Source organism: Tachypleus tridentatus, chromosome 6 (genome assembly GCF_004210375.1).
Source record: "Tachypleus tridentatus isolate NWPU-2018 chromosome 6, ASM421037v1, whole genome shotgun sequence".
Classification (NCBI taxonomy): domain Eukaryota; kingdom Metazoa; phylum Arthropoda; class Merostomata; order Xiphosura; family Limulidae; genus Tachypleus; species Tachypleus tridentatus.
The window spans coordinates 116684029-116711920 of NC_134830.1; the positions used below are offsets into that span (position 1 = coordinate 116684029).

At 33.4% G+C, this 27892-nt stretch overlaps 1 protein-coding gene across 1 annotated transcript in view; it reads right to left on the reverse strand.

The window, feature by feature from the left end:
- The window catches only part of LOC143253388 (uncharacterized), a 34079-nt gene extending 12590 nt beyond the window's left edge, over positions 1-21489 (reverse strand). The window contains exons 1-5 of the mRNA XM_076507181.1: positions 21240-21489; positions 9482-9615; positions 8562-8612; positions 5838-5910; positions 5328-5466 (exon numbers count right to left, since the gene is read on the reverse strand). The gene's annotated coding sequence lies outside the window, so the exon portion shown is untranslated. The remainder of the gene's footprint in view (positions 1-5327; positions 5467-5837; positions 5911-8561; positions 8613-9481; positions 9616-21239) is intronic.
- Between the last annotated feature and the right edge of the window lie 6403 nt (positions 21490-27892).

The following is a 27892-nucleotide window of genomic DNA, read 5'->3' on the forward strand; positions in this document are numbered from 1 at the left end:
TCTCTGACTGACGTTTCAAGTCAAATCAGGTGGTCCATAGTGGAGCATTGTCGTCAGAACCCACACTGGGAGGGTGAGAGGAGGTTGTTTGATTCAAGAAACCAAACAAAACAAGCATTTCCCATCCTCTCTAAGGTCTTATAGAAACAGCTCGTCAAAGCAATTGGATAGTAGTTTGAAGGAATCTTGGGATCCTTCCCAGGCTTAGAGAAAGGTAGAATAATAGCCTGGTGCCAGGCATCAGGAAAAACATTCTCCTGCCAGATCCTATTAAAAACAATCAGAAGCAGGAGATATATGGCACAGCATCTGGTTGTGTACATCATCAGGTCCAACCACTGAAGGGCCAGTTTGAGTTCCACCAGTGTAAAAGGGAGATCATAGTCATAGAGACAATCAGCTCAAAAGGAAAGAAGTGATCACTCTGCCCAAGTCTTGATGGCTAAGAAGGTGAAGGATGAAGTAGGAAAGCTAGATACCCAGCAAAAGCTTTCACCAGAGTATTGGTGATGATCCAGGCATCAGCTACTTTTTGGCCATCAGAAAGCAAGATCAAGAGGGGGACAGAAATATATTGCCCATTGTCCTTTTGAATCTTGTCTCATATGACTTTGAAACTGGTGGTAAAAGATATGCTGGTTATGAACTTAATCCAAGATTCCTTCTGGCTTTGACATCTTACCTGCCTAGCATTGCACGGGCCTGCTGGAAAACGATGAAGTTAAAAAGGCCCATTTTTGAGCTTTCTGAGCCATGTCGCAGGCAGGATTCCACCACTGACAAGAATATCATGGAACACATGTTGAGGTTTTACGAATACATTGAAAAGCTGCCTGTACAATAGTCAGTCAGTCACTGCTGCCATGCAGTTGTCTATTGATGGCTTACAGACAATGGCAGGATCAAGTGTATCTTGGGGTTTGCTGGAATGAATGTAAGGGACAGAGATGGGTTTGATGTTGATTCATCAATATTTTTAACCATGGAGGTCAAAAGACTTTTCATATGGTTTGAGAGTAATTCTTTTGGAGGCACAGGGAGATTCATCTGCATTCCCACTGTAGTAGTGGAACAAAGTGCAGCAGCATATGTCCAAGATGAAGTGGTGGACAGCAACTTTCCAGCCTCAGGGTAAGTAATGTTTTGAATCCCCTTCAAACACTGTACCTCTTTTTCTTCCAACCACTTAGAGCAAGAACAAAAGTAGGATGGGTAAGAGCCATTGCAATAAGGGTCAGTTTCACAATCACAGACATAGTGGTTCTTACCACTGCAATGAGCACACATCAAGGAACCATGACTGGGAACATCCAAGAGGATTTGGAATGTATGGCTGTACGTAGCAATTAAGATAACCTGCCTTGATGGTGGCAGATGGATGCAGTAATGTAAATGTTAAAACAAGGGCATTGTATCATCATAATTCCATCTTTGCGAGGGGAGATATGCCTCACTGCAGAAACTCCTTGAATGGAGAAACCAGCAAGGATCTCCGATTCAGGGATGTTCTTCAAATCCCTCTCAACAATAACTCCTTGTAATGAATTTAAAGTAGCATGGGGCATAACCTCAATGAATATATCCCCAATTGCTGTTTAATGTGAGAGGAGTTCAGTGTGTTTAGATGTGGATGTTTCCACCAATATGTCACTAAAGTCCATAGTTTTCTTGACACATTTAACAACACACCATATTATAAATTTATTACTTTGATTACTAATTAGTGAAAAATCACTTTTTTTAATTATCAATTAGCTTATTAAATGCTAATTTTATAAACATTGTACGTTTTGGGTATTTTATATGTGGTCGAGCCACGGTTTGGACTCGGATTTTCATTGGAAATAAGTTTGAATGTTGGTTGCGATACATCTAAAATCTCATATCAAAATTTGAAGCAGCCAAACTGTATGATGATAGTAAACAACTAATTATATATAAGCCATTACCCATGTCAACCAATGGATTTTGGCCTCAAACAAGCATCATATTCTTATCTAGTAAAAAACAGCTTTAACATTTAATATATTCATAAAGCAATAAATCAAAGTGTCTATGGGCTGAATTACAACATACAATAAAATCAAAGTGGAAAATTTGAAGTAGTAAAATTAAACCTAAGTAAATTAACCCTTTAACTGGAGGAGACAAGTTAATTTGACTTTCGCATGTTGAATTTCCCATGAGGAAGATGAGTTAACTCATTCTGATGTTGTTCAACTGCTTTTGAAATGGGTAGGCTGTTTTATCTCCTCTGAGCAATTATTTCTTCTTTCATAGGTACTCTATGCTATTTACCAAATGTTTTGGTTACATGGCTACTTACAGGTTGTGTAACTTAGCAGTTTTTTTACTGCTGAAATAATGGCATCAAACAGACATTGTAAGCACACAGCTGCATTAATTTTGACTGAAATTTTACTAAGTGATGAATCGTTAATATCAGATTCTGAAACTGATGCCAAGTCTGAGTTTGACTATTTTCACCTTCTAAACTATCAACATCAAGCTTTATTTTGAGCTAATGAACTTCCTCAGAATAACTTATTCATACAAAGAAGCCCCAAGGTCACTTGGTAAATGGTATATCAGTCTCATTAACTTTGAAAAGTAACAGTCATCACTCAAAATTCAAAAACTTCATGACTGATGACACTTTGTTGAAAAATTAAGTGTTCTTAGGTTAACCCTAAGAACTTTAAAATATCCTAATTTTCATATGCTCAGCTTATAAAAGTCTTACAATGTCTACACTTTCACTGTATCTTAAACACTCATTTTTTGTGATATGTTTATGAGTAGCATGTAATGGTAACAACTCAGATTAAACACCACTTTTAAATGTCAAAAATACATGCAAACACTGATAATTAGGATCTTTATCCTAGCTTTCAAACAGCAACAGTTGAAATTCAAAACCAACCACCAGCATTTTCTAAATGTCAAATTTTAATTTAAATCCAATAAAATATATAACAAAAATCGGTCACTCAAACTAATATACTATGTATTATATGTGTAAAAACAGCTGGTATGGGTAGAGAAAGCACCATGTAGAGAAGCGAACAACGTTTCAACCTTCTGTCATAGTCAGGTTCACAAAGAAAAAGGGTTACTGACCAATAGCTGACCACATGTTTGAAAGGGGGTTGTGTAATTGAGTGTAGGAATGTAGAGGGTGTGCTTACTTAGATGTTTGATTATATTTATTAATATAGGTATAAAGGTGTTCCTTTGTATTGGTTTATTTTGGGCTTGAGTTGTTGTATAAGGGTTCTTTAATTTTGCATTTGTTCATGTTTGTTTCTTTATTTAGTATTTGGGTGTTTTCTATGGTTATGTTGTGTTTATTTGATTTGCAGTGTTAAAAAATGTATGAAGGTGACTTTTTTGTGTTCCTTGAATCTGGTTTCCTTTTTTTTTTTTACTTGTTTCTTCAATATAAAAGTCATGGCAGTTATATTTTATTTTATAAACAACATTAGTGTTGTGCTTGTCAGTGTAGTTTTCACATAGTACAGACCTTAGTTTTGTGCCTGGTTTTAGAATAAATGTGGTATTAACTAGAATGCCATATTTTGTTACTAGTTTTTGCCAAATGTTGGTTATTTTTCTGCTGATGACAGGAATATATGGCATGCTGCACTATATGGTTTTGTGATTTTTAAAATTGTGGGGTATATTTACTTTTGCTAGTTGATTTTGCTTTTTGTCTAGGTGTCTGCGTATAATGTTTTCTACGGTTTATGGAGGAAACTTGTTGATGTTGATGAAATAGTTTTATTTTGTGTAATTCATCGTTAATTTTATCTCCCGAGCATAGTTTTATGGCTGTGTTTATTTGGTTTCTTAGTACGCTGAGTTTTTGTTTCATTTGATTTGCTCAGTCCCAAGGAATATATAGTCCAGTATGGGTGATTTTTAAGTGAATTCTTGTTTTAAATTGTGTATCAGTTCTTGTAATTTTGAGGTTAAGAAATGTATGTGATTGCTTTCTTCCTGTTCACATGTGAAGTTAATATTGGGATGTATAGAGTTTTTGTCATTGAAAAAATTAAGTGCATGTTCTGTAGATGTGAATCCTGCAATTGTGTCATCTACATATCTGTACCAGTATAGTGGTGGGTGTGATGCTGTGTTAATTGCTTATGTTTCAATTTGTGTCATCACAGAATATACTGCTATCACTGTACTAATATCTTCTACCAATATTAATATAGCTTTACAATATTTCTGGCCCATGCAACATAAGGCAATCACATATTTCATTTTATGACCATTTTATTCATACTTTGCACAAATATTTCCAATATTTGTAATTGTCTACTTATTAAAACACTGGAAATGGTGAACTAGACATTTTTTATAGCAAAGTAAACCATTCTCTCTATTCAGCTATTACATCTGTGAGGAATATTAATCAGTCCTTTGTAAAGAATCTGAGATTCAACCAGAGATTTTAATTTAAAAGTTAAATGAATTTCGATATGTATCAAATTTATGATATTTGCCAACACACAGTTTTCTTTCTTAAGAAATATTTTAATATATAAATCTATATTTATAACTTATTATAAGTTATATATTTTAACTGTTATTATAAGTTATAAATATAGATTTATATACAAGAGTTTTACAAACTATACTCAGTCTTATCTGGTCCAGAACTGGATATTTTATCCACAGTCCCAGTCCACAAAGAGCAAATTAATTCTGAGTTGATATTTTGACACCTCACTCAGCTAGCATTATCTTTTCTTGACTGGCCTAACACCCTTAGTAACTGACTTTCTACCATCTAAGATATTTAACGTCCTCGTAAAAATAATGACATCCAAAGTTAATCCACTGAAGTTGCACGGTTTATAATGTTTGAATTCTATAAATGTTCCTGATCAAATTCTGCAGTTTTTTTTTTAATAGGGACTGATCACAATTATAACTTCCAAGACCTGAAGTATACTGTCTATAGCTGTCCAACAATATAAAACTCTCTCTTGGCATCTTGTGATGGCTTGCTTTCATATACCAATCATGTGAGAGTCTAGAACATTCAACAACATTCAAAGATATGCTAGTATTTTTGTAATCCAAATATTAGTGATTCTTGATCTCGAGAATCTTCTATAAATTTAGGGAAAAAGCAGGACTTGCGCTCAATACTCAAACAATATACAACACATGCATAAAAAAAACACTAATGAAATGAACACAAGTTTTAAAATAAAGGTATAACAGTATATCTGTTACACAACATACATGCCTAATAGTATGGAAATAAACTATGTTTATATACATGAATGTTCTGGTTACAGCATAATATTTACCCAAATACAGTAGTACATCTCTAACTGCATTATTTTGGTGCAAACGAACATTGTCTTGACTTGCAAGGAAGAGTTGAAGATCAACAGTGAGAGACAACATTGCTGACAAAAGGTCTTCATAGCAAGGACTGGATAAAAGCTTGAAACACAGAAAAATTGTTTATTTCAATTGTGAGAAAGTAATTTGGAATACATTTTGAAACAATCTTGACTTTACAGCTCTAAAGTGTAGAAAAATATTAATAATAATAGATGTAGTAATTAAGAACTTGTATTCAGCAAGAATTTACTGAAACATAAGTATGAAAGAAACAGGCTTTAAGTAAAAAACAATTTGCATATTTAATAAGCTATCAAAGCCAAGACTAAAGAAACCAAAATAGCAATACGAGTTCAAGAACTATAGGACTTAACTGTATAAATCTCTTACTATTCAAATGGAAATTTTCTTTTTTATTTAAGATCAAACAACTTATTTTCAAAGTAAAATTCTTAAATATAACAACCAACCTTCTTCACAGCAGAGTTTTTGACATGAAAGTGCAGAAAGAAGCTTGTCATTATTTCATACAACTTCTTTGATCTATAAAATGTCAGAAAGTCACTTAATGATATAACAGGTCAACAAATTGTCATGCCAACACACGAGTTATTAAAAGCATGTAAATATTTTGACTTTATTCCAGCAGCAAGCTTCAAGAAATTTTATGTCACAACTCAAAAGTTTAATTATTAAAATTACACCCAATGATGCATATATTAAAGCTAAGATTCTCAAAACATAATTTTTAAAAAATTATATGATAGTGGTAAAAACATGGATATATAAAAATCTCAAAATTAAGAAAATTTGAAGATTTAATCTTCTGTATACGAACAAATGAAAAACCACAAATTAATACAAGACAAAGCTTTTCATTAGTAACAGCTTAGCTAGTTTTTTTTTTTTTATCATATTCTAATTCTACATTACTGACAAATTTTATCTGAAAGAAAGAGTACTGAAAAGAAACTGAAAAACCAAAGCCTCAAATCATCATCTTGTTAGCCCTGAACTTTTTAAAGGAGAAATCAGCAAAACAAGAGATTAAAATCATCAAAAACCTTCCTTTAAATTAATTTTCTGATTACTAAATCAATTCTATACACATTGACATAGTTTTAAGATAACATGCTCAGTTCTCACACAGATTCACATAAAAAATAACAATGATTTAATAATGGAAGCAGATGACTAACAAATTATTCACAGAATGATTTTGGCTTTGGTCCTTCATTATAAGATGTCCAAGTAAGAAATACAGTTAGAATGAGTATGTTATATCAATATGATTTTGGAACCCCATCATGTCATTGCAGTACACCTCCACATCCAGTCATATTCCAACTAATGACTACACACATCTTAACAATAGCCTTACAACATAGCTTCCATTTCAAAACACTCCACTGTAAGGCTGTTCTGATTTAAAAAAAAAAAGAAAAAAAGTGCACTACCCCTCCCTCCAAGCTTTCCATATTCTATCTAATGCATAAGAATAAGTACTTTAAGTCTCATAACACTATACACTTGCATATATATTTATTACAGTAATATAAAACAGACCTTTAGCCTTCCCTATCTTGGATGTGGTTTAGTGGACTAGTATTTTGTTAACATAGTTACATTTCAATTATTACATATTCTATCTAGTGCATAAGAATAATGGATTCCTACATCACATTTTAGCAGTTTGATGAATTTTGCACAAACTACAAAGGCTATCTGCTCTCACTATAAATTAATATAAATTGTGCTTATTTCATTCTAGAATGACTACATATTCTAACATGAAAATACAGATGTTTAGTCTAAGTACCTTAAGTTTCATAACACTATATACTTACATATATATTTATTACAGTAATATAAAACAGACCTTTAGTCTTCCCTGTCTTGAATGTGGTTTAGTGGACAAGTATTTTGTTAACATAGTCACATTTCAATTATTTACATTATGTGTGTACAGATTATTACTATTTAGAAATAAATTATTAAACTTTTTTTTTAAATACAGAACAATAAATGAAGAAGTAAACAATTATCTCTACACATTACAACTTTTGTACCTGGTTGTTGCTGCACATAGGTTGCTAAGCCTTCTAAAATTTCACACGTGGAAGATGTCAAACATTTTTTTATATCTTTTATATATCAGTTGAATAACCAAAAAAACTGTAAGTAGCTATACTGATACCATATAATTCTACTATAATTTATTAAGCTTACAAACTAAGATTTATTTATATTTTATAAAATATGAAACTTCGAGCAGACTAAAGACAACCTACCTCCTTGAAAACTTGGATCACAAAAATGCATTAGCTTTCTCAAAGATTAAAATGGTGGAGAAAACCATTCTGAGGACATAAAGTTGTTGATTGATTTTTTTTTTTACATGTCATATACTGTTGTAATAGTACAAAAGGAACTGTTTCAAAAAGTCAAGAGTTTATGGGGCCAGTGCATTTGATTCAGTACATAAGCCATATCTCAGCAAAATAAAAAAGATACAAGGTTCTTATCTTATATTCTAGCTTGTCAATATTAGTAATTTGAGTTCCTAAATTGTACAAAATTATAGACTTAACATTATGACAAACATCTAATTTTAAACAGCACTGCATTCAACTTACCACATGATTCACTAAAATCTATATTTGTGTTCTTTTAATATTTACTTGTAAATTAAGGAATTCACTCATACATAATATTAAAGTTTAAATTATAATCTAAAGTTTAGTTCCAAACTTATTGATATACATTAATAAAATAGTACTTCAATAAAATTTTGAATGCAAATCAATAAACACAATGACATGGCTTTTGAACCTTGACCTGAAATAAAAGGGTTAACATTGTGCAGAAAATATTGTTGTGGAAAACAAGTTATGAAAAAGTTACAAGAGATCTTAATCCAGAACAATGAATATATTACAAATGCAGAAATGGATTAAGAATTCAAACATTACTCACAATCAAAATAATAAGAAATAAGGTTTCAAACATAAGAAAATTCAGAACAACTTTCAGCATTTACTGTAATGCATCATTGTAACAAAAACTAAATGTTTGTATAACCTTGTACATTGTAACTGACACATCAGTTAATAAGAATGAATTTCTCTTTTTAATTATAAACTTGTATATATATATATACACAAACTGTTTATTGGATATTAATGGAACTTTACCTTTTCACTTGACTTAACTGGATACACTTGTCAGTTTCAACACTGGCCTTTCTAAAATAACAAAATACAAACAGTAAAATAAACTTTTAATATATCATGAAGACTCAAAAAATTCTTCAAAGAATTAAATGTTAACCAATAAATCAAGCTGTAACCTGTCCAAGATGGTCTAGTAGGTTCAAACACATGCAAAACAAAAATTAAAAATAAAGTAGTCCATTTATTAAATCTATACTTTTGCCTTGTACATTTCTGCAATTCCAGAGAAATAAAGTCATTAAAATAAACTATGTATATTACAGATAGAACTATTAGACTCTCACAAAATATTCATAACAAGTTCAATTCTATTTACATGCATTTAAAAAGTAACTAGTGGTCAGTTAATGTTTCCGCAGTACCATCAGCAAATTAAATAAGTTTCAAAAACCATTTTTAACAAAATGCTGCATTTACAATTAGAAACAATACCGTATACAAAAAATCACAACTTCTTTCATTAGTGTAACAGCTTCTTTAAACACAGAGTAACCTATATAATACACATTACAGACCAAAACGTCAGTGTCAAGCAAAATCAAATAGATTAATATTGAGATAGATGTACGACTTAGTTTAAACTCATAATAATAACCAGATTGGAAACAAAGTACTATTACTTCTGATGACATCATAGATTGTAAATTAACCTAGATAATTGCCTTTTTCGATAAATTCAAAAACATGTTTATTACAAAAAGGATGAAAAAAATTCAAGTTTCTCATTAAGGAAATCTTATATTATTAAGCCTTTGTTAATGGCTCACTTACCTGACTTTCCCATCCATGTATACATTTAAAAACAACAATGTTGTCTTACATCAGGCTGTGAGTGTAAAACACTTTAAATTCAAAATGATATAAAATACCCATGAACTTACCGAAGAAGTTTAAGTAAGGCTGTATGTAGATCCACAGGAACTGAACTTCCAACATACTTTAGAACTAGTTCCTCAACTTCTTTCCACCAGGGATCATTCTTTGTTTTCTCCATTTCATGTGCAGCTATGATGAACTTAATAAAATAAGAAATGTACATAACAAACCACTACTGACCTGCAGACCAATGGTTCAGAAACTGTGTACGAAATCAGTGATAATGCTTTGGAGTATTCCTATACATTTAATTATTCAATGGTTATTTAACACTTTCATATTTGCAAATAAGTCAAAAACAGTTGATCCATCTAAGTTTATTATACCATAACCTAGACTTTACATCTTCATAAATTGTGGGGTAATTTCATTCAGTGCTACACAGAAAATAAAGCATGCAACTTTCTCAAAATAATATTTACAGACAGCAAGGGACCTGTTCATCCATCTGTGCTATCCTATCCACTAAACCTACTTAAAAAAACAAACCTCAATGCCATATAATTCATTCCATCATTCATATAATTATCAAACATTCTCTTGAACTCATAAATTTACAACCTCTACATCTGAAAGCAACACATTCCAAAGGCCAACTACCCTTTAAGAAAAATAAAACTTTCTTGACTAAAATTACTCCTTTCATGCTCAAATGGATATATGTGGCCCCTAGTCCTAACATTCTTCCCATTAAGTATGAAACATGTAAACATATGATGCATCAACACTATCAATTCCCTTAACAATCTTAAACACCTCAATCAGATCTCCCCTAACTCTTCTTTTTCTAGAAGATATTAACCTCTCCTCATATGACAACACTTCCATCACAGGTACCATTCTATTATTCTTTCTCTAAATCATTTCCAACAATTCAATGTCCTTTCTTAGGTAAGGAGCCCAAGACTGAACACAATACTCCAAATGCAGCCTAACCAGTAGCTCATACAACAAAATTATATATTATCTCTCTTTAGCCTAATATTAAATATTTCTGTAGATATAATCTAAAATCTTATTTGCCATACCACTAGCAACATTACACTGGTTGAAACACTTAAGAGACTGACCAACCACAACACCAAGATCCCTTTCTTTCATTAAACTGTTAAAGTAACTCCCACCCAAATTATACTTAAAATTTAAATTATAATAACCTACATGCATTATCTTGCATTTATTATAATAAAACACTGCCCACTGTCACACTCTCCTTGTGCCATTCATTGAAGCTACACAAGTTGAGGTATTTTAGTACAATTAGTACACTGCTCCTCAAAAATTGGTACGTAATGGAAAAATTGACAGCAGAGGAGACCACCCAACAGTCTTAAAAAAATGTTAGTGGTGGGTTCTGCCAAGTAAATACCTTTTCTCTAGCAGTTTTAACACATGCACAAAAAAAAGCCAAACATGTTTGGCAGCAAAGGGAATCAAACAAAAGTATCTTAAATCATCAGCCACATCAATCCCAAAATCAACAAACTTGAAATTAAAAACTTGTATAGTTAAAAGTAAACCACAATTAGTTTATCATGTAGCATCTGCACTTACCAACAAACAAAAAGCAATATTTCAATTACTTTGAAAGTTAAAAATCAGAGAGTTGTTATAAATGGAATTCCATCAAACTGATTTAATGTCACCAACAGGGCACCTCAGTGCTGTCTTACAAACTTAGCTCAGTTTGTGATTAAGGATGAATGGCACAGATAAAGGAATGTTCAATAAAGTACTTATGTTTGTTGATGATATTTAAATCTTGGGTTTTGCTGTTATGAGTAAGATGCTACTGATTTACAAACGTTGGTTGGTTGGTTGATTTCTTGTTCTATGGTACAAAGCAGCTAGCCTATCTGTGCCAAACATCCAGTAAAAAGTTAAAATTAAAGTAAAATTATGATATATATAAAAGGAAATTAAGGTAAAATATTACAAAGTTAAAAAAAAGCAAAAACCTATGCTTACATCAAGTCTACAATGTTAAGAGAAAACCTACAGTAATAATACAAATTTGTAAAAGACGCTCTGTAGCATTATTGTAATTATCATAACTCACCACAGAGGCTAACAGGCGAGTTTAAAAACCACCATCAGTCACCTGAAGTTGGCCTTTTCAGTCCTGGTTCTGAGTTATTTGACGTTATGCCCATTTTCAAAACGTAAAGTAATAAAAGTTTTAAAAGACTTGTAGCAACATTTTAGTAATAACTCACCAGGATGGCTAATACGTAGTTCAAACAGCAGCATTAATCATCTGAAGTTGGCCTTTCCAGCACTGGTTTCGAGTATTTTGAAGTTACGGCCATTTTCTAATATCAAATCACAATAGATGGACTGTGATTCTTCAAGGAAATCTCATTACAAAAGGTTTAATGTATAAATTAAAAATGTAAATGACATTAAAAAGATTGATGGCCTTTAGAAAACTAAACATTTCCAAGGTGAACAATGTCACCATCACCAATAACAGTCTAACATTACGGATAAACCTTGGGACAGAATATGGTGAAAATGGCACTGTTGTTGAGAGACATAACGATGGCATGACAGTAAAATGTGGTTTACTGTGAGATGAGTATCACACAGGCTAAACATTGTTGCATCAGTTCCAGATAAAAGAAAACAATGAGTTAAAAAACTGTGGCCATTGTGTAGTCTAGTTAGAACAACTTCTTTCTGATCCTTAAGAAAACAAAACAGCCAAAATCCAATATGGTGTTTTATTTGGGAAAGCTTGTTGTCACGTTGCTCATTCCAAGTCAACTACCAACTGGCATGGAGCCGAGCCTTGAATACAGGACCATACTCCATGTATGGAACAAGCACAGCAGTGATAGTGCCAGAGCTGATAGATTTTGCTGCGGCATTTGCAAGCTCATTCCCACAAATATCAACATGGCCCGGTATCTAGAAAAAAATGGATAGAAGTAGATGTTAAAGAGAAATGGGCCAGTTGATTTTGAATATTGGAGAGAACAAGGTGTGAACCAATGTGAAATGATTCAAAAGCCAGCAGAGAACTAAGCAAGTCAGTATAAATCATGCAGTTTGAATACTGCTTAGCTTCTATGTGATCCTGGGCAAGAGAAATGGCATACAGTTCAGCAGTGAACACAGAAGCTGTGGAGGGGATTCTGAACACAAACACCAAGCTACAACAAACCATGGTAAAGCCCACACAGTCACCTGATTTTGAACCATCTATATAAATAGGAGTGGAAGGATGGTTCAAAAGATGTTTAGCAAATAAAAGACTGTATTTCCAATCAGGAGTGTCTGCTTTTCTCAGACGATTTAAAGATAGGTCACATTTGGGGACCACGGTGGGTTGGGCTGACCATTGGATACAGCAATGTTATCCAAGGACAGACCCAATACATCCAACTGCATCTGGATACGAAGGTTAAAAGGAGCAATAACAGATCATTTGTTCTGAAAACGTATGGCCTGCCGAGGAAGGAAAACACAATCCCAGGTGGGATGCTTTGGTAAGGAACGAAGTTTCAAAGCATATAGTAAAGGCAGTTGCAAATGGTGGAGGTGTAAAGTAGGTTTATGAGACCATGATTAAACTCTGAACTGGGGAAGTGCAGTAAGCCCCAGTAAGTCCTTGATGATGAATGGGGTCCAGCATCTTTAAGACCGAGGTTCTGGCAGAGCCATAGACCAGTGATCCATAGTCAAATTTTAAACAAATAAGAGCACGATGTATCTTTAGCATAGAACATCGACCGCTCCCCAGGTTGTGGAAGAGAGGACACAGAATTCTCGGCAGAGCCATAGACCAGTGACTCAGTCTAGTTTTGATCAAATAAGAGCACAATATATCTTTAGCACAGAACATCAGTCTACTCCTCAAGTGGTGGAAGAGAGGACATGCAGGATGTTCAATGCTCTTGTACATTTGACTTGTAGCTGCTTTATGTGTGGTATAAAGGTAAGCTTACGGTCAAAGATAAGCCCCAAGAACTTTGTCACAGGGACCACATGCAGCACAACTTTGCCGATACAGAGTTCAAGATCAGGGTGAATACCTCATTGGCAGCAAATGTGCATGCAAACAGTTTTAGAGAGAGAGAGGTGAAAACAATTTGCTGTGGTCCACTTCAATAAACGATTGAGGGTAGTCTGTAGCTACTGCTCAATGTACCTCATGTTCAATGACTGACAGGAGAGGTGAAAGTACTCGACATAGATACCGTTTGCAACAGTAAAATGGAGTTGTTCAGTGATAGCAGTAATCTTTACACTGAAAAGTGTGACACTCAAAACACAGCTCGGAGGGACTTCAAGTTCCTGTAGAAAAGTGCAGGAAAGTGTTGAACCCACACAAACTTGGAATCTCCTGTCCATTAAAAAATTGTTAATAAAAATGAGCATATGGCCACGTAACCCATAGATATGTTGGTCTCACAAAATGCTATACCTCCAAGTTGTATCATATGCCTTCTCAATGTCAAAGAATACTGATACAACATGTTGTCATTTGAGAAAGGCTTCTCTGATGGACGTTTCAAGTCAAATTATGTGGTCCATGGTGAAGCGCTGTCGTCAGAACTCATGCTGGGTGGATGAGAGGAGGTTGTTTGATTCGAGGAACCAAATGAGATGAGCATTAACTGCCCTCTCTAAGGTCTTACAGAGACAGCTTGTCAAAGCAATTGGACAGTAGTTTGAAGGAATCTTGGGATCCTTCCCAGGCTTAGAGAAAGGTGGGACAATAGCCTGGCACCAGGCATCAGGAAAAACATTCTCCTGCCAGATTCAGTTAAAAACAAGCAGAAGAATAGTAAGAGATGCAGGAGATAGATGGTGCAACATTTCATAATGTACATCATCAGGTCCAACCAATGTACTGCCAGTTTGAGTTCCACCAGTGTAAAGGGACGATTATAGTGATAGAGACAATCAGCTCGAAAGGACAGAGGCATTTGCTCCGCCTGAGTCTTGATGGCTGAGAGGGTGGACAAAGATGCAGAAGTGCTAGATCCATGGCAAAAACTTTCACCAAGAATATCAGCAATGATCTGGGTATCAGCTACTTCCTGGCCATCAGAGAGCAAGATCAAGAAGGGACTAGAATTATACTGCCCACTGACCTTTCAAATCTTGTCCCATATGACATTGGAACTGGTGGTAGAAGATATGCTGGTTGTGAACTTAATCCAACATTCCTTCTGGCATTGATGTCTTACGCACTGAGCATGTGCAGGACCTGCTGGAAAGCAATGCAGTGCGAGAGTGTGGGATACCTACGAAAAGTATCCCAGGGCATTTTTGTACCTTCCATGCCACGTGGCAGGCAGGATTCCACTCTGACGAGGATATCATGGAAAACATGTCGAGGTTTTAGGAATACACTGAGCAGCTACTTGTATAATACAGTCAGTTACCACTGCCACATAGTTGTCTATTGATGGCTTACAGACAATGGTAGGATCAAGTTCTGCAAGAGCAGTGAAAGAGGACCAGTTTGCTTGATCCAGCTTCCACCAGAGCATGAAGGTGACATAGCATTGACCACAGCCAATCTCTCTCAAAATTATAGGAAAATGATCACTGCCTCATGGATTATTGTCAACCTTCCAAGAAAAATTGGAGAATAGTAAAAGGGAGCAAACTGAGAGATCAAGAGCAGTAAAGGACTGACTAGGTGCATGAAAATAAGTAGAAGAACCAGCATTCAAAAGGGAAAGGTTGTGATAAGAGAGCATATGCTCTATGGAGTGACCTCTCCTATCAACATCAGCACTTCCCCAGAGGGGATGATGTCATCCAAATTAGAACATAAACCTCACAGTTCCATTGTATCAAGGTGGCCATTTTATTTATGTGTTGCTGAATTGGGCAGAGAACCCTTCTGTTTATGACCACGTCTTTTTACTTTACTGTCTTTATTCGAGGAAGGTCTATCAACCTCCCTGGATCCTGCTCTAGGTCAAATGGGCAGGTCTTTGCTGTTGGAAGAGGATTCCAGTAACTGAGGACATTAACAAATGATTGTTTTGCATCGTGGGGGTGAGAGAAGATGTATCCAAGGAAATACCTGTATCTGAAACCAAAGGAAGTGGATCTTGGGGTTTATTAGAATGTATGTAAAGGACAGAGATGGGTGTTGAAGTTGATTCATCAACCTTTTTAAACATGGAGGTCGAAAGACTTTTCATATGGTTTGAGAATGATTCTCTTGGAAGCACAGAGAGATCCATCTGCACTCCTACTGTAGTAGTGGAATGAAGTGCAGCAGCATATGTCCGAGATGAAGTGGTGGACAGCAACTTGCGAGCCTCAGAATAAGTAATATTATGAATAATTTTCAAATTATGCACCTCTTTTTCTTCCTACCATTTAGGGCAAGAATGAAAGCAGGACGGGTGAGAGCTATTGAAATTGATGCAATGATGGTCCGTTTCATACTCATAAGCATCATGGTCCTTGCCACCACAACAAGCACACATCAAGAAACCACAACATGGCATCTGAGTGACAGAACTGCTGACACTATAAACATTGGAGAGGTTTTGGAATGTATGGCCATACGTTGCAATTAAGATAACCTGCCTTGATGGTGGCAGGTGGATGTGGTGACATAAATGTCAGAATGAGGACATTTGTCGGCATCATTATTCCCTCTTTGCGAGTGGAGATAAGCCTCACTGCAGAAACTCCTAGGGTGAAAAGACCAGTAAGAATCTTTGACTCTGGGATGTTCTTCAAATCCCTCTCAACAATAACTCCTCATGACGAATTCAAAATATAATGAAGTGTAACCTCAACAGATATATCCCCAATTGCCTTTGAATGCAAGGAGTTCACTGAGTTGAGATGTGGATGTTTCCACCAATATGTCACCACAGATTGAAGCTTCTTTACTGACTTTGGAGAGCCATCAAGTCCCTCTAGTCTCTTCTAAATGAAAAAGGGAGACATTTGCCATAAAGGTTTGTCTGAAAGTGAATGCAATACAAGAAAATGAAGTACAACAGGTGGTATAGATGATGAGGATTGCTGCTCAGAATCTTCAAGACATGGTCATTTACCTATACCTTTTTTCACTATTTTATTAAGATTTTTAATTGGAGTATCCATAATGAAAAAAGGAAAATTTCAATGCCCACTGACCCCACCCACAATGGAGCCCTACAAGAGGATGCACTACAATGTCAAAAAAGGACACTACAGCAATGCCAGGGTTTCATGAGCACTATATCCAAACACCAGCATCAGATACAATCTCTACAACACTTGTTGAGAACATCCAACACTGGTACTTGGTTGACCCTAGCCTAGGTGGACCAGGCAACTAACCCAAGGGGGCCCACTCCAAGGCTGCCCATCTGCAGGAATTCAAGGCCAAAGTGGTGTGTTAGGGTTGGACCCCTCACCCACCAGGATCCTCTCCTCCCCTTTACAGGTTGTCATGCATGGCAAACACATGGGTGGATGTTTAGATCCCAAAGGAGGTAAACTGAAAAACAGAACCTTCCCTGGGAGGTCCCCTCACCACGTACAGGAATCCACACCAAAATGTTTACAAAAGGATTTAGATCATTTAGTGATTGGATGAATAAATAGCAGATGGATTTTAATTATACTAAATGCAAAATAACACATGTGGGTTATTATAATTTGAATTATAAGTATAATTAGAACTGGAATAATAATATCAGTGTTACGAAAGAAAGAGATCTTGGTGTAATGGTTAATTAGTCTCTGAGACCATCCAAGCAGTGAACCCTTGATAGTGGTTGGGCAAATAGACTTGAGTTGTATCTACAAAAATACTGAATACAAATCTCAAGAAGTTTGAATGTCATTGTATAGGTCACTGGTTTGGCTACATTTAGAATATTGTGTTTATTCTAGGGAGTACATTTAACAGAGCAATCAGAATGATGCTTGGAATGGGAAGATTATCACACATGATATCACAAATTTCTGAAATTTCCTTTTGATAAATAAAAATATACATAGGAAATCTGAGATGTTCAAAGAAACACAGTACCAATGCACCATCTTTTCTTCATACTTAATGGTGAGAATAATAGGATTACAGGACACTTTCACAAAAATCTTCTCCATTCTAAAGACAGGTATTTAGAGTATATATTTTTACTTCAAGTGAGTTTCTCATCATCAGGAATAATTTTCTACTCAGGTACTTGCTTTTCTAACAGGGTGGTCAGCCTTCAAAATGAGTTAATTTAAAATGTTGTGGTGGCAGTAAATTTAAGTGAGTTTAAGGGTCATTCCAGGGGGCTGCAGGTGACCTCCACAGAATGCCTTGAAAAAATTCACATGTGCTCATCCACCCATATGATAAAAAACTGCTAAAGATTAGATCAATATCTCTAATAGTTTCTGATTTATAGCCCTGTAAAATTTAGTTAATTTTTTTTTTTTAGTTTTGGCAAATTCATTTTCGGGCAACTTTGGCTACTTAAAGCTGCAAGAGTAATGGTGGTAGAAGGCTGAAATTTGCTACATTGACTGAATTAATTGTACAGAATTAAAACATTTTTACCATATATTCTTACATCTCTGAATATAATCTACAAAAAAATTCAGGATGGTGTTCAACCTACTTTTTGAGTAATTTTTTAAAGTATACTCTGGCCATATGTTGTTTACTTGAAAAAAAAATTCAGTTTAGGTGTGTTACTGTGTGCAAATATATCCATATAATTTTGAAAAATACCTGTCAGAATCTTATGAATCCCACTGAAATATTCTAACCAGCCTTTCACAATGTTAAATAATGAAGTTGTAGAAACAAGGAAGAATTAATTCATTTCTTAACAAGTTTATTGGCATAACTAGTTAGACCACATAGCAATGCAAATATATTGTGTATGCATTACAGTTATGCAGATATGGCTGAGTGTAAGATTTATAATATAATAAATACAAAGGTAAATCAGACACAAAAAGCACAATGCTACAATAGGAGATAGCTGAGAAAGATTATAGTCACACCAATAGTCAAATTTCTGAAATTTGAGTTTGATTATGTTGAGATCATTTTGACTTAGAACATAGTGGCAAGCACCACTGCCTTGCACAGTAGGTGTACTTATCAGACAAAGAATATGTTGGAAAGGAATCCAGCTTTCATATTTATGTGACCTTGCAGGCCATGAGAACAGTTCGTTTCTTGATTTCTTCATAAATGACACCAACACATCGGAACATTCATCTGATCTATCTTTTATGTTTCCCACATACCATTCATGATCGTATATGCACACCACATATTTCCCTGGCCGATAATTGTCATTGCTATCATTAGACCCTATTTGAGCTGCTGCAGCATCACTTTCACTGCTACTACCAACAGTTACAACTGTGTACACATCATCATCTGATAGCCTTCTCATATACAATGTGTTGGTAGAGTGGGGAATAAAGCTATGATGTGACCTAATACCTGCCACAGTTTTGCATTTTTCATAGTGCTCAAGTAGATCAAACTTTACACAATTCTGAAGGACTGATTCCTGATTGACAAGAAAGAACTGAATGCCCTGAATGTGGTCCTTTGCCCAATGGTACACATCAGAGACACTTAAAATGTGATAATGTATTATTTTTCACAACATTGATTTTTTGAAGATCATGTTCAGAGATGTAAAAATATATGGTAAAGGCTGATTAGAATATTTCAATGGGATTCATAAATTATTTCAAAATTGTATGGATATATTTGCACACAGTAACACACCTGAATTGAAGTAGTTGTTTTTTTTCAAGTAAACAACGTATGGTCAGAGAATACTTTAAAAAATTATATCTCAAAAAGTAAGTTGAACACCATCCTGATTTTTTTTGTAGATTATATTCAGAGATGTAAGAATATATGGTAAAAATCTGAAAAGGCTGAATAACTGGTGACATGGTCAAATTGTGGCCTGAAGTAGGGCTATTTTTAGCTAAATCATAAAAAGTTGCACACAACTAAAGTTTTTTACAGGAGATCTAATAGACTTTTAATTACAGCAATTGCTGATTTATCAACTGATATATTATAGGAAATGTGAAAACAAAATTCAGCTTTGTATCATATTAAGTCTTAGAGCTATGGCTTATTAAATAAATCAATGTTTTTTATGATTTTGGGTTTTCAGGTGATTTTACTGCCTCACTGTGCAAATTCTAAGAAATATTAACTTGGTTTGAGACCATTTTTGAATTCTGCAAGATTAATTCAGTCAGTGTAGCAAATTTCAGTCTTCTATCACCATCACTCTTGCAGCTTTAAGCAGCTAAATTTGCCAAATATAAAATAAAATTAATTAAATTTTACAGGGCTGTAAATCATAAACTATTTGAGATACTGATATAATCTTTAACAATTTTCATTATATGGATAGATGAGCACATGTGAATTTTTCAAGGCATTCTGAAGGGGGTCATCTGGAAAATTTTCCAAAATCTGGATGATTTGACATGGAATGACCCTTAAGAGAAAGCTATGGATGATAAGAGCTGGATTTAGGTTTATTTATTTATTTTATTTTTTTCAATTTAGTAATTTTACTTTAATTTAGTGGAAGAAACAGCCTAGATGGACCAATAAGTCCCTTATTGTCTCCTATATATTGTTAACATTTGATGAATGAAGCAAAATACTATTATTTTTTTAAGAAAGCTTCACAAAAATTAAAAATTGACTTCAAACTATGAAATATTAAGTAAGAAGATTTACAAATTTTATTTTGTTTCAATGCATTACTGATAAAGGGAAAAGATGCAATACTTTCCTTCCCATACACACAACTGTTGAATATATTATTTAAATATCATCATTTTACAATTAAATCTCAAAGTAGAAAGATACAGACTTATTAGAAAGCTACATAAATAACTTTCAGACTTAAAGGAATAGGGTTATTTTACAATCAGATCTCTTATTTTTCTGTGTGAAAAGACTGGTACAGAAATTTATCTTACTGAAGTCTCTAACATTATTCACAGACTGACAGGATAAAGACCTTTGCTTTTTTATGCTATATCATGAAAATAATGTTAGACAATAAGACACAAGTTTAAGATTCAGAAAAGATAGCTTTGGTACCAGTTAACTGTTAAAACAGTTTTATTTTTCTAACAGGGTGATTGACTTACAGAATTAATTAGCACCAGTAATAATAAACGTTTGTTCTTTACAAATTACAGGAGATTAATAAAGGAATCAATTATTTCATGAAAAAATGGAGGTGGATTGAAAACTTTTCTTTCCTGAAGGGTAAGTATGCAAGGATGGCCTTGAAAGACCAAATTGTCCTTCATTGTAAAAATTATGTTTGTTACAATATCTTCAAAATAATGTCACTAACAATAACAATTGGTCATTATAAAGATTGTTATACTATATTAATTAGAAATTAAATTCTTTGTGTGTGTTAAATTGGTTATTTTTGTGTTTTTGTACTTTTATATTACAATAAGCCTAACACTGACCAGTATTATTAGATTACTACTAATAATAATCGTTATCAAATTATATCATATATGTAACATACGTCAACACAAATCAGATTATAGCCCATATTGGTAATCATTATGTTATAGCTATTGGTATTACATGATCATTACATTTACAGATGATTACCCTAAACACACTAAATCCAGCTAATATTCACCCTAAAACAAAGTAATTCAGACATGCACTGTTGTACATTGTCCGAGTGTGTTACTGTTAGTATTACCGCCGCATCTACAGAACACATTATAAACTATAAAAGTTGAATTCTAACTCACTTTTTTTTTCACTGGACCCAGCAAACCTTCTTAGATCAGTGCTTACTATTCTTGCTTTGAAATTTGATATTAATTATAATAACACAAAACTCTGAAGTATATTTAATAACATTCCATAAACAATTTTCGTGCAAAAGACATTTACTCAAGCTATCGACCTAATCATCACTCCAATGTTAATCTTATAATGCAAAACGCTGATAACCGAACACTTCACATCCACCACGTGTTAACTTACACTAACTACAACGGTTCCACGAAATATTATGAAACTTTTGAAAGAGAATTCATCATTTAATTAATTGAAAACATGATTTTCTCACTGTATAAAGTAAAAATTTACACGTTTAAAGAGTTGGGGAAATGCACATTTAATAGCTACTATTTTATAAAAATATTAAAGTTAAAACAACAACTACATCTTTAAACAATATAAAGTAAATAAAAATAAATAACTCGTATTTAAGATTGATGTAACTAATTGTTTTTACTTAAACACCCGTTTAAGCTAAAGAAAATTAATTATAATTAATTTACTTGTCATTATATATTAAGCCTATTATGATTTTAACATTGCTTTTTGTACCTAGCTCCTTAAGGGTTTTCAAGAATTAAAAGAGTGTATGATAACAGTATTCCAACCACATTATATTCACTGTATCCATTGTCAACAATGTGTGTCGCTCAATCCAGAGCTCAATTCTCCGGCTAAGACACAACAAATGCAATAGTTGTGAAACACTATTCAAATATATCATTTGCCAGACAATAACAACTGTTACTGTAACAAATGGCTTATACGAATAGTGTTAAACCACTTATATGAATCACTGCACAATTGAGTATCTGTGCTCTACTCATCAAAAGAATCAAACAAGATTATAAGATTTTAATTTTACCAATGAATTACCAATATAAACTATATGTAATAATATATAAGGTTTATGATGATTCCAACCTGCTGTAACTAGTTTGTAATATATTTTCAATTAAATATATTGACAGACATACTATTCCTAAATTTTCCTCAAGATGTTCTGCATCTATCTACGAAATTCTTCCTTAACATAATTGTCAAAATGTCGTAAACATCTACCGGATTTCAGAAAGCACTCGACAAAATACCACGTAAAAGGTTTGTAAAACAAATTGTCTCTGTTAGCATGGGTGGTGGGTTTGTTAATTGGATGAAAGAAAGCAGATGGTTGCTACAAATAGAGTTCAGTTCAGTTGAACTGAATTAATGTCACAAATAAAGTACCACAGGACTTACTTTTAGGACTTTTATTCTCTTATTTTTTATTCACATATATGACACAGATGAAGGAATAGTCAATAAAATACTTACGTTTGCTGATGATATTAAGGTCTTGCATTTTGCTGCTATGTGTAAGATGGTGCTGGTTTACGAAAGGATTTAGACCATTTAGTTAGGTGGATGAATAAATGGTAGGTGGGTATCAATTATAATAAATGAAAAGTGATGTGTGATCGTTATAATTTGAACGAGAATAGCCTTACTAGTGTTATGAAAGAAAGGGATCTTGCTTTAGTGGTTGAACAATCCCCGAAGCCATTCAAGCAGTGTGAAGGACATTGAATGCTTTGTTCTTCGATATATAACACTTCTTGACACAAATTGATTCTAATATCGATATTCGACACTGAATACTAAATACATCTAATTAGTAAACCTTTGACACTGCATTAACCTGTTAAAGATCCCTTTATCATAAATCAAGGCACACATTTGTGAAGGTCATCAAATGATCTATCTCATGATATATTACACTTTTAACAAAAACAGTTTGCAATACCAGTATTTGACACTGAATACTAAACACATCTGATTAGTAAATATTTAAACTTCGTTAACTTATCTCTATCTCACAAATCAGAACACACATTTAGAGGGAAATAACATTAACAGTGTCATGAAAGAAAAGGACAGTGATGTAGTGATTGATCAGTTTCCTAAGCCAACCAGGCGGTGTGCTGTTGCTAGTGGTAGAGCTAATACGATTTTAGGTTATATCTACAAAAAATTGAATACAAATCTGAAGAAGTTGTATTTTCGTTGTATAGGTCACTGATTAGATCATACTTGGAGTATTATATTGAATCTTGGACTCCTTATCTTAAAAAGGATATTGAATTGTTTGAAAGAGTTCAGAGGAACCACTAGAATGGTGCCTGGGATGGGAGAAGTTAATTTCTGAAACTGTTTTGTTTTGGAAAAAAAAAAGAAGAGCTAGAGGGAATATAATTGACGTGTTTAAAGAATATGAAAGGAATTGATAGTGTTCATTTATCAGCTTCTTTTTTTCGTACATAATAGTGATAAGAATGACTAAAGGCACAAATTTATATCTTGGCAAGATAGTAATTCTCTTCAGATAAGAAAGTTTTATTTTTCTAACAGTGTAGTTGGCCCTTGGAATAAGTTTCGAAGGCAATAAATTTAAGTGAGTTTAAGAGAAAGTTTGATAATATAATATGAATGCCAAGAGCTGCCTTTAAGATTTTTTAAATTTACTTATTTAATAGTTTTAGTTTAGTTTAGAGGCTAGGTCCTTTGTTTTCCCCAGACATTATATTATGTTTCACTTGGGTAAAGGTTAAGTGCACCAATAGCTAAAAACTTTGGTCACGTGTTTATGTCCACTGACTAAAGATATTGATCCCATTTCAAAAGGTGACACAGAAACTTGTATGGATTATTATAAGCTACATTTTTTCTTCCCTATAAATCTTACTTAGAATAATTTGTTCTATATGTAGCATTATATTCTGGTATGCCACACTTTATTAATGTGATAAGTCAGAATTCCATTTGGCTTTGTCTTGTGCATAAAAAAAAAAAAAGTGAAATGTAAACTAGTTGGCGATAAAAACTTACATAACACCTCATTTTGATTAGTTATTCTGCTTTATTTCTTCGTAAATGTGTATGTGTGTTTTGTTTTGTTTTCTTTTGAGGTATCTCTCGGATAATCATCAGAGTGAGGAAGTTAGACCCATTAATAACGGGAGATTGTTGGACCTAACGACTTTAGAATGAATTTTCCCCTCAAGTTTCAAAAGATGGATCGTGAAAGAAAGAGACAAAACATGAGATGAGAAAAATAGCAAATATTTATTAATATGCTTACAATTTAAACAAGAAATAATAGACAATAATGCACTAGTGCAAATGATCAGTAGTATGTAGGAAACTAGTAAGAGTGAATGAAAGTTATTGAATGATTTTTACCTGTTCTCTTATAAATTAACTATACTCGAAATGAGGACTTTATATTGATGTCTTTTTAATGTATTTCTCTTGTTAAGAAGACTACACTTTGAACTCAGAATAAAAAAAGCAAAATTATATATTAAATAAACGCGAAAAGAAAAGTAAACACACTAAAACTGCATTAAACTTAATATCAGTTTAAAGAAAAGTTCAAAAATGACTTCTAATTCACAAATTTTAAAACTTCTTCAGCCGCAATAAGTATCTGATTTGCCGACACAAATGGTTCCGTATGCTAATTAAATACAATATTGTTATTCCTGCTCTTTCAGCCGTGGGGGCGTTATAATGTGCGGTCAATCCCACTATTCGTTGGTAAAAGAGTAGCCCAAGAGTTGGCGGTGGGTGGTGATGACTAGCTGCCTTCCATCTAGTCTTACACTGTTAAATAGGAGACGGCTAGCACAGATAGCCCTCAAGTAGCTTTGTGGGAAATTCAAAAAACAACAACAACAACAATATTCCTGTAAAATGAACAGATCAGTAGGGGCTTATTTCTTGAACTCGTTTGCCATTCAGAGAAAAATAAAATTAAGTAACTTATTAGAGCGTCACACTGTGTCTAAAAGGGAATATATGAAAACAACATAATTTTGAAAGTTTACATTTTAAGTAAAGGGGTGAAAAACATTTAATACGTCCTTGTACTATACTTTGTTGTCCGAGTTAAGTTTATTCTCTGATAATGTTTTTGGAATCTACGTTTTGAGGAAAATTATATATTTATAGCCTTGTGCAATAAAGGCTAATGCTACAATGACTGCACATGTTAGATATGTTTTGATTATCTTTATGAAGATCCGTGATGTATTGATTACGGTTAATATGAGGATTTTGTCGACTGAGAGACATAACGTTCGCCATAATACAGTTAAACATACTTAACAGTTTTAGTTGTTTTTTGGCTCGAGGCTAGATAAAAGCCCTTTCTACTTGTTAGTAGTTTAGCCCATGTGTTCATAATATACTCTTAAGCTGAAATTGAAGATCTTAAGATTTTAAAAAGCAAGAGCGTAAACAAAAATCGATTATTTTAACAGCTATTAAACTTTTTGCGACTTTGTATTTTATTCAGTAAATTATGTTTCACATGTTTTCAACTTGTTTATATTTTCTTTGTATCTTGTGGTGATCTTATGACTGTGAAACTGATGGACCCGGCAACTGATGATTAGGGAGCTTGACACGTCATCTGAGGTTTGTGTGTCCGAATCCCCTTCACACCAAACGTGCTCGTCCTTTCAGCAGTGGGGGTGTTATAATACCTGTCTTTCATCTAGTCTTTCACTGCTGAATTATGGACGACTAGCGCAGATAGCCCTCGTATAGCTTTGCGCAAAATTCAAAAACAATGAAACTGACGTATATTCTTTATGAGCTATACTATTATATATGTTCACGTACCATAGTGACATAATGGAGTGTAACGCTAAAAACTGGATTTTTTTACCAACGGTGGGTGTCGCATTGTTATCGAGCCCATTGTTTACCTTTGTGCTTTGGAACAAAGAAATAAGCAGTTTTACATTTATAACTGCCCATTGATAATTTAATAATTTTGATTCTTATACGTACGTTTTAGATATAATTTTATTCAGTTATATCCCTTAAATGTTTTATTCTGCCAACACAATATTTATTTTATAATTTAAATTTAAATTTGGAGATTTTGCTTTCAATATAAACAAATACTTATTTCACGAAACAAACGCTGTAATTATTATATCCATTTACTAGATATCATTAAATAATACGTTTATAAATTAAATAAAACAATGAACTGTATTCGTACAACAATAATAACAAAAAAGTATTAGATAACATAAAATGTGAACAGTTAGATACATTATTTAAAACCTTTATTTGTTCATAAATAATATATATATACATAACCTTTATAAAGGACAGTGTGTGTCACGTTTGATTTCTCTTGATTTCTCGAAATAGAAGGAGTAATGAAACACAACATGCATAAAATAGTTCGATTTTAGTAACGGGGTGCAAGAGGACAGTAAGAGGAGAGTACAATGAAACTTTATAAGGTTAATGAGTGTTTGTATTATCAGCCTAAAGTAAAAAGGTAGTATTGGATTACCTAGAGAAGAAACAAGCGCATAAAATTTATCATAAAAGTAAAAATATCGATTCAATTTTAAACTTAAATCTTTTCTGAATTAATCTGTTTTATTAGTCAAATCACAATGTTTCTAGTAAAAACACAAACCTATTTAATCAAGGAAAAGTCTAAGTTAAAAATTCAACAAATATTCTTCCAGTTATGTTGTCTATATATTTAATTTTAAACTTTTAATGCATATAATAATAAAAATACTACGTTATACTTTTGTTGCTAATCGATGTGACATAAGAGCAATTATCGGAACATAGTGTTACAAAACACACTGACTTTTCTATACTTTAGAAGCTGTTAATTTAACTGATTTTTCCTAATAGCTATTATACGAATACGCCTCGGATTCATTTTGATTGATTTGTAAAGAAATTTACCAATATTTGACTACCTCAACTACACTTTTTTCCGCTCTTTGTTGGCCAAACTTAATTTCGCAAAATGTATTTATTTAATTAGCCATGAAATGTGAGATTAGGATATGATTAAGGGTGGGAACAGTAGGACTTTCCCCCGTCAATTTTTACGTTCTATATGCTATATGTTGTTTGTTATCTTTGGTAAAAGTTCTAACTCTAAACATTCTTTATTTGTATCCAAAATAAACATTCATATTTTAAATATATGTTATGCTTTTTTATTTATTTCTTCTAATATTATTTAGTCTTTATATAATATCTGTAAAATGAATGGAGCGTGCCCCAATAGTTAGTGTGCTGAGCTATGGCTGTGCAGATGCATTGTTCGTATCAGTTATTAGCAAAAAATAAATAAATCGCTTTCTAACCTTTCGAGCCTTATAGTGCATTATAAAAGTAGTGTTCAAATATTATTTCTCAGTCAAATTATGAGTAGCACACGATTTAGCCGTGGTTGCTGTTAATTTGCTGCCCTCTCTCTTTAGTCCATCCTCATGGCTTAGTGGTAAGCTTGAGAACTTATAGTTCTAAAACTGGAGTTTGATACCTGTGATGATTGCAACATAAATGTACACTATTGTGTAGCTTTGTGCTTAACAACATTATCCCAATTTTAAAGTGAAATTATCACAGGCTGTATTGTAATAACAGAGCAGAGAAGAGTAATTCGTTTTGGCACTTGTGTTCTAAAACAATTGAGCTTACCCGTGTTAATTTTGATAGAAAAGAGATAATTATTTAAAGCTCTGAATACAACTGTGACAACTAACAGTCTAACGAACGTTTGACTTGTTTTAATATATTATTT